This window comes from Delphinapterus leucas, chromosome 17, assembly GCF_059928025.1.
Source record: "Delphinapterus leucas isolate spDelLeu-1000000601 "Yukka" chromosome 17, BTC_Dleu_Yukka2, whole genome shotgun sequence".
Taxonomy (NCBI): domain Eukaryota; kingdom Metazoa; phylum Chordata; class Mammalia; order Artiodactyla; family Monodontidae; genus Delphinapterus; species Delphinapterus leucas.
Window position 1 is genome coordinate 30,121,749 of NC_143145.1, and position 9,159 is coordinate 30,130,907.

General features: G+C 32.8%; 1 pseudogene; it reads right to left on the minus strand.

The window, feature by feature from the left end:
* Nucleotides 1–1,009: 1,009 nt before the first annotated feature.
* LOC111180336 (AP-3 complex subunit sigma-1 pseudogene) lies at nucleotides 1,010–2,350 on the minus strand (annotated as a pseudogene).
* Nucleotides 2,351–9,159: the final 6,809 nt, after the last annotated feature.

Consider the following 9,159-nt stretch of genomic DNA (forward strand, 5'->3'; position numbering starts at 1 on the left):
AAGATGATGAATATTATAACCATGAGGCAAGGTCAGTATGCTATTAAAAAAGCGGTGGGGGGGAACATTCATAATTTTTCTTAAAGAGCTTTTAGAATTTAAAAAAGATGCTAGCAGAAATTTTTAAAAACTCAATAGAAAGGCTGGAAAATAAAAATACAGAAACTTTTCAGATAATAGAGTAAAAAGACAGAAAGTAGGAGAGAAAAGATAAGTAATTTAAGAAGTCTAATACCCAAATAAAAAATTTTCCAAAGAGGGAAAATGGAAAATACAGTAGAAGAAATCAACAAAGGATAATCCAAAATAATTTCCCATAACTGAAGGATATGAATTTACAGATGCAGAGGGCCTGCTGGATGTACAATGCCTTAGCACACTGGAAAAAATAGATCCATACTAATGTCTATTATCATGCATTTTCTGAACACTGGGAGCAGGAGAAAATTCCATTCATTTTCAAAGAGAAGGTACCTAGAAGAGTCAGGTATCAGAATGGCTTTGGACTTCTCAACAGCAGCCCTGGAATCTAGAAAACACTGAAGCAATGACTTTAAAATACTGAGATTGCTAATCTAAGTATTTAGGCAAACTAGTAGTTTGACATACTAGTAGTATGACAAACTACTAATCAACTGTGAGGGAAACTAAGTATATTTCAGACATCTAAACTCTCCAAAATTGATCTTCTATGAACCCTTCAGTAAATTGTTAGAGGTTACATTTCACTAAATGAGAGCATAAACCAAGAAAGAAAAGATATAGGATATTAGGAAAGAAAAGATACAGTCTATAGAAAAAATATAGGATATTGGAAAAAGTCAAACTAATCTAGGAAAGATTTCTTTAAGAAAGATGAAATTGGTAGAATACTTAATATGTCTGGATGTATTTAGAGGGATATAAACAACTAAAAGTGATTGAAATTGAATTATATATTTGAGTATACATATATATTAACCAAAGGATTATGTATATAAAATCACTAATCAAAGAAAAAAAAGACAATGAACTCTAATGAAAGGAAAGTAAAATTAATCCTATGTATTATGTGGCTCAGCAGGAAATGTTGTTTACCTAGGTATAACAATGCAAACCTTGAATGTTAATCTAACTTAACATGATGTAACTATATTGGAGGAAGAGAGCACAGGGAGCAAATATATAGGTGGGGGAATAGAGATACAGGCAGTAGGGTGAATGGTTTTATTTATTTATTTTTTTTTTCCAGTTACCTTGGAGTTTATTTAAACGAAGAGAAAAAGGTCATAATGTTTTCATGCAATACATACTTCATTCTTTAAATAACAATTGTGAAAAATAACAGAAAGAATTAAGGAATGCTGTATTTGTGATCCATGCAAAACACCAACATTTTGGGTTATACATAATTTAAAGAAATGTCCCAAACACTTTTCAAAATACTGTAGTAGCCAATACATAGAGGCATGCCTTAGGTGGCCATAGGAATGCAGTTTAGAAAATAAAGAAAAAACTCACACTGTAACTACTCAATTTCTTCAAAATCACTGAGCAAGAAAAGCAACAATGAACTTCCATACCACCTTTACATAACTTCTTTACAGTACCTTGACTTAAATCCAAGAGCGAAAGTTGACTCTCCTCCTCTATTTTTGGTAAACAACTGCATGGTAAACTTAGACAACTTTTCCCCCGGATTTTACCTGGGAGTGGCCTTTTAAATTTTTTATTTAAAAGAGGGCAGGTTTGTCACTTTTATGCTGATGTCACAAATGTTAATATTTCTTGGGATCTCAGGAAGATTCATATTCTTTACAGCTGATACAGCACTGGCTGGAGCTCCCGCTAAGCCAGCCTCAGATTTCTCTAGTTTATTATGTGCATCAATTTGTTTAACAGTCTCATTCATGTTGGTCTCCAATACCATTCCCCCCACATCACCATGTCTGCAAGAATATTGTGAACCTTGTCTACATGGAAAATTAAATCCACTTCACAGAGGTTTTCAAAACACTTGTCTAATGTTTCCACAAATACTTGAATTAGATCTAAAATGCCAAGTTCACTTTCTGAAGAATCCACACAGAAGACAAAATATAATGTTGCATAATGTCTATAAATCAGTTTGTTGTCAGATCCTGCAATTAATAATCCTTCTTCTAGGAAATTACAGCATTTTCATCTCTCTTAGATACCAAATGGAATGTCTCCCTGGTGATTTGCTGTTGTGTATCTTCACTGTAGGGCTGGTAGAACTTGGAGAGCCGCGGCTTCCCTTGGTTGTTAAAGATGAGGATCGCCTTGATCATGGCTGAGCAGGGCCGACCGGGTGGGAGCTGGGGGCCAGGGTGGGGGCAGGCGCGCGAGCCTCGCCTCGGGATCTCGCTGGCGATCCTTCCCCACCGGGTGAAAGGTTTTAAACAAATACATATGCTAAATACTCATCTGGACAGAGATGACACGAGATAAAATCTACACGATGTAGCGATAAAACCAAGTTATTTAGAACTATTCAGGTAAATTTTAAATAGTGAAAAGAAATAAAATGATTGCTTCTGGGAATTAGAAAATAGAGGAGCAGTAAGGGAGAGGGAAGTGTTGCTTCAAAGAATCACTTAACTCTTTAAGTTTACTATGTGCATGCATATCTTATATAAAAATTTTAAATATAAAGAAATTAAGAATGGAAAAAGAAACAGCTAGCTAGCTAGCTTAAGATTCTTCATAATTATAATTTTGATATTGTCTATGGCCATACCACCCTGAATGTGCCCAATCTTGTCTAATAATTTTGATGTTATCCTCTTCTCTGACGAAAAGCAAGAGGAAGGCAGTTGGCTTTTACAAAGAGGTTACCATTTTGAACAAATGATGTAAATGGTACTCTAAAGCGAGGTGAAGAATGAACGTATAGATGCTTTGAAATTGTCTGCATCTGTGTGTGGAGAGGGAGGGCAAAAGCCCTAGGGACATGGACTGTCTAACTAAAAGTGTAATATTCCTATCAGTAGTTCCTGATGAAATAGATTAAAAAGATAGACACAAAGTGAGGTAATATTTAATAATTTGCAGGGTTCCTAGAAACATTGTTCAATATTAATTTTTAAGTCTACACTGCCACATATTTCTTTGATATTTAACTTGAATTGAGTTGAATCCAGTGAAATGTCAAATATGTGAGTCCCATTATTTTGTTTGGTCACACATTGATAAGACAGTATTTCTGTACAAATTTGTTTACAAATTTTGTGATATTATTATGATTTTCCTTAAAATCAAGCAAGTTGTAAAAAATGATTTATAGATATTTATAATAGAGCTTCCTACTAAAGACAGCACTTGGCTTTTCTGGCATATTTTTCAAAACTTTAATGATTAAACAGTTCTTAAAAATGAAATATATATATATATATATATATCCTCAATTCTCAATAAAAATGTAGAAAATATTTATATATGATACCCTCAATTCACAATAAAAAAGAAAATATTTCATTTTTAGGAACTATATATATATAAAATCATTTTAAGAAGTTATCAAACACCATTCACATTTATCATTTAAAAAGAATGATTATTTTGCCTATTCTAACCTTAAAAGATCCAGGGGGAAAATACAAAAAATGTTCTTATATTTTGGCAATTTTCTTACTTAAGTAAGGTGTTACTTATATTGGTGGTGTGATATATTGATTAATAAGATATTAAAAAATCTTTTTTTAAAAAAATTTAGAGTTCTTTTGAAATTCAGAGAAGTTCAAAATAATTTGTCTATATTATATATGTGTGTGTGTATGTATATAGACTCTGATTAGAATTGTCTTTTGATGTTAGTTAGTTCATTCTTAGCTTTTGTTCAAATAGGAAATTGAAGAACAGAATGGTTTAGTGGCTCCCTAATTCTAATATGACACAGCTGATTGGTGAAAAAGCAGTGGTCTCCTGATCCTCAATCCCATTCTACTTCTATGACTCCAGTAGTAAAGGAAATCCAATTTTTGATAATTATGAATATAAATGAAGAATTTAAGAAGCATGATCTAGTTATGATGATGAGAACAGAAAGGAAAAATAAAAGACTTACAAATTATTTGATCAGATTTGGGAGAGAAAAGATTCATTGAGGAAATGGGAAAAGTTTGGTAAACTTTGTAAATGTTGGATATATATTCCCATCAGATTTCCTATATATATATTTAATTATAAATAGAGTAGTATCTATAAAAATAGCGCCCCTCACTCTTCAGTCTGTGCAGCATGTGAAGACAGAACTCTAAAAGAAAGCCACAATCCTACTGGTCTAAGAATTTAGAGAACTGAGTTTGGGACTGCCTGAACAACTAAAAATCTAGGGGGAAATCCCCAAAAGGAAGGAGCTTCTGGGTGAGAAGACACAAAATCTGTATCTAAGCTCCCCTCAAAACGTTGGCTTACTGCCTCAACTATGAACGTGCCAGTGAGAATCTAAGGAACCTAGCTGAAAGTAACATCTGGGGAAGGCTCCAAGAACTAAGCAGAGATTTTAGCTGCTATCTACCACAGGTAAGACACACTTTGGAGATTAAATCCAACTAAGTTAGAAGGGCTTGATAAACACCTTGGGCTTTCCATAAAGTTAGGAATAAAGACTACATCACAAAACTAAAACATAGAGCTGCCCAAACAAAATAAAAACCAAGCCTCCCCAAGTTGAAGGCAACCTGTCTGTAATTTAACTACTTGCTAGAACAACACTTTTCAGAGGGAGATTCAGAGATTCTGCAATGTATTACCCTCAGCATAACAATAAAAAATTACTAGAAATGGGAAAATGTGACTTATAGTCAATAGAAAGAGACCAACAAAGGACATAGGTGTTAGATTTGGCAGAGAAGGACTTTAAAATAACTGTGATAAATATGTTGAAAAGTGTATAAGAAAAGATGGATATAACATATAAAGAAATGGGTAATGGGGAACAAATATTGGAAAAGGTAAAATGAAACTGTCTTTATTCACAGACAACATGATTCTACACGGTTCTTCAAAAATCTATTAGGGTCAATAAGTAAATTCAGCAAAGTTGTAGGAGATAAAGTCAGTATTTCTATATTGTTTCAACAGACAATTGGAAGGTAACATTTAAAAATAAATATCTTTTATAATAGTGTCAAAAAACATTAAATACCTAAGAATAAATTTAAGGAAAGGTGTAAAATTACTTTGAAAGTCACAAAATTGTAGAAAGAAAGACAGACCTAAATGAATAAGATACACCATACTTTGTTGCAAGACAATATTATAAAAATGTCATTTCAGCCGAAATTGATCTATAGAATCAATGTACTTCCAACTCTTAATGCTTTTTTGTTGTTGTTGCTGTAAATTGATAGTGTAACATGAAATGTTATATGGATATACAAAGGACTAGAATGGCCAAGATAATCTTGAAAAAGAAAACAAGTTTTTGTTTTTTTTTAATTGGAGTATAGTTGCTTTACAATGTTGTGTTAGTTTCTGCTGTACAATGAAGTGAATCAGCTATTAAAAAAAAAAGAAAACAACTTGGAAGACTTAGATTACCTGATTTTAAGACTTAATATAAAACTACAGTAACTAGGACAGTGCATTATTGGTGTAAGAAAAGACAAATAGATTGAACAGAGGAGAGAATCGAGAATTAGGCCCACCTCCATAACTTCAGCTAACTGAAAAGGATGCCAGAAATTCAGTGGGGAAAAGAAAATATTTTCAAAAATGGTGCTAGATGTATCCTGACATGTACATCACAACATATTTAAAAATTAACCTGAGTTGGACTGAAAATCTAAAAATAAAAGCCGAAACTATAAAATCCATAGAAGGAAGCATAAAGAATATCTTTGTAATCATGCAGTAGGCAGAGATTTCTTGGTGTCTAAAAAAGCAATAACCATAAAAGAAAAAAATGATATACTGGACTTTATCAAAATTAGAAACCTGTTCATCAAAAGGCACCTTTAAGGAAAATGAAAAAGTCACATACTCGCCACTGAGGCCTAGTGAAATTATATTATATAGCTTATATATAATAGAAATATGATTTTAACCCAGATCTCTTGAATTTGAATCCTTGCAGAACAAAATATAAATATGATAAAGCTTGACACTGCAAAAATACAGAAATTGAGGGTTAAAAAATGGGCAGGAGAGGTGGAAGTGTGAATAGTAATGTTAATGTCATCTTATTAACACAAAAAGTGCAAAGAGAGTTGGCAGTTGATGCAATAGACAATAGAAATTTCAGTACTAATAAGAACCTACTGTATAGCACAGGGAACTCTACTCAGTACTCTGTAATGGCCTACATGGGAACAGAATCTAACAAAAGAATATATATATATATATATATATGTGTGTGTATATATAACTGATTCACTTTGCTGTACACCTGAAACTAACACAAAATTGTAAATCAACTATATGCCAATAAAAATTAAAAAAAAAAAAGATAGCACATACTTTTTCCCTACCTTGGGAATGATGGTTCTCTTTGCTTGTACTGTCCACAGAATAGGATGATAGCCTCATCTTCCTGCAATAGTACCATAGAAATTATAGTTCTTTTAAGATACATTTCACAGAGGAGACCACAGTTAATTTGTACTTTATGACTTTTTTCACCAATTTGAAATAATTAGTGTTTATCATGAATGTGATATTTATGCCTTTTTTATTCAACTAGGAGCCAAGTACTTTGTCAACAGCTTTAAGGTGATGGATGTGATTATTAACTAAATGGGGGAAATCTTTTCATAATATATACATATATCAAATCATCACAATGTACACTTTAAATATATTACAAATTTGTCAATTATACCTCAAAGCTGAAAAAAAATAACAAATAAAAAAAACAAAAAAATAAGTAAGTAACCATTAGAAATGAAAGTAATAATAGGATTATTAAAACTGGTAGGAAGAAAAGACAAGTAGCAAGTAACATGGATGGACTAAATTCTTACCTTTATAGCTGGGAATCAACAGATAATATCCAAAGTCGATAAATCAAAATATAGCAGTGAAACATAAACAATTTAACCTCTGAAAAACTGATTTAAGGATGGGAGGAAGGAATTTGCTTTACATGTTGTGTCCATTCTCTAATATATGATTTTTCCATAATGTGTATTTATTGCATTATTTTTAGATAGAGAGATAAATAGAAAGATAATAGAAAAGGAGGGAGGGAGGGAGGGAAACCAACATACCTAGAGGTTATCACTGCATAGTGAGATTTCAGATGATTTCTTTCTTCACTACACCAGTCAGTATGGCTAACAATATTTTTATAACTGTAAAAAGAAAATAAAGTTGTTTTCCCTTTGAAAAACAGAAAATCTCAAATAAAAATCAACCTTGTTGAGGTACTTTGTTGCCTACTGGAAAATAACATCTGGTAGGGTTGGAACTATCTGGTGGGAAAACACTTTTCAGAATGTCAAAGTGTTATTAACTTCTTGGTTTGCATCACGATATTACACTGAATGCAAACCACTGTTGTTTCAGTTAATAAAGTCTGGAGAGTCCTTAGCCTCAAAGTGCCAGGTAGACTGAAGAATAGTTGCCTACTAGTCAAGCAGAAAGTTCTCACAATAATATTGATAGAATTACTGTCAAATGACATTGAGTTCTTTGCAATTACTGAGGGAGTAAAGAAATCCTAAAAATACTGCTATGGCAGTGTCTTTACAATTTGTACTGACATAAGCTCTTTTGGAATTCTTCTCTAAGATTAAGTCTACACCCATAATTATATCATCCTGTATGCAGAAATGTCATTTTTGCTCAGTTCTTATAACTTGTTTACAGGCCTGGAAGAGCAATAGCTAATGGTGATGTCCAGAGCCATCTGTCACTTAGATACCAAAACCTGTTGTAGTGCTCCCACTAGAGCTGTGGTGCTGGTTCATCGATGTCCTAAGTTAGGTGTGTAGAGAAAAAATTACATGCCATAGGAATGCGTTTTATAGCAAACAGTATTGTTTTAGAAACTAGTCATCAGGTTATCTTGACCATTGTACATGTAGCACATCTGGGAATTATTCTTGGGAAAACATTGGGTAGAAGCTCTCGCTTACTAGTAGCTTGGACTTTATCTGACTACTGCAAAGACTGGAAAAAAATAAAGCACATGTCAAGATCCAGTGTATTATTTACCAAAATTAATTCCATGATAGATAATGTCAAAACCTTGATCAAGAATCCCTATTGATTTCTTAAGATTATATTAATAGGTTATGGTAGACTTTTTCACAAATGCCACCAAACTGTTTCCAATTTCCCTACTGCTTTATTCATAACTATGGGTCAGATATTTGCAATAAATCTTCTGCTGTATGTGTGTGCAATTTTTTTAGTTAAATTTAGGATTATCTAGGATCTTGCTTAAATAAATATAGTGAAGTAGTTAAAAGCAAGGATTTTGAAGTCAGACAGACCTGGGGTCTGAATCCTTTAAGCTGGATTTGCTACATGACCCTCATCAACATATTCAGTGTGAACCTCAATTTTCTCATGTATAAAAAGGAATGAAAGCACAACTCAGAGAGTTATTGTAAAATTAAATACGAAAATTTATATGTCATCTACTGCAGTTGTCTGCACATTGGACTCTCGTGGGGAGCTTTGAAAAGTCCTCCTGGTCCCTGTGTCCCATTCCAAGAGATTGTGATTTAATTGGTCATGGGTGTGGCCTGAACTTTGAAATTTTTTAAAGGTCTCTAGGTGATGCTAATATACAGATAAATTAGGAAACCACTGACTTAGAGCATAACAATATCTACATAAAGTTCATATGGCCTAAGTGTATAAACATTGTGAAACTTAATATTTATAATAATCCTAAGAGGCAGACACCATATTATCCCCAATTTCTAGACAGGGTTTAGAGATATTTGATAACATAAGGCCAGATAACTAGTACAAAGCAGAATCAATATTTAAACCCTGTTTGCCTAAATTCAAGGTCCAAGCACTCAGTTATAACACAACCTAGCCCTAAGCAAGTTTCCTATTCATAAATTTCCCAATGCAAGTGAGGTATAGCATATTGACAATCTCAGTTTTGAAAAAAAAAAAAAAAGAAGAAAAACAAAAATCTCTTCAGAGTTGTATTAGTAAGTACCCAATAAATCATAGAAGCAACAGTTTTATCAC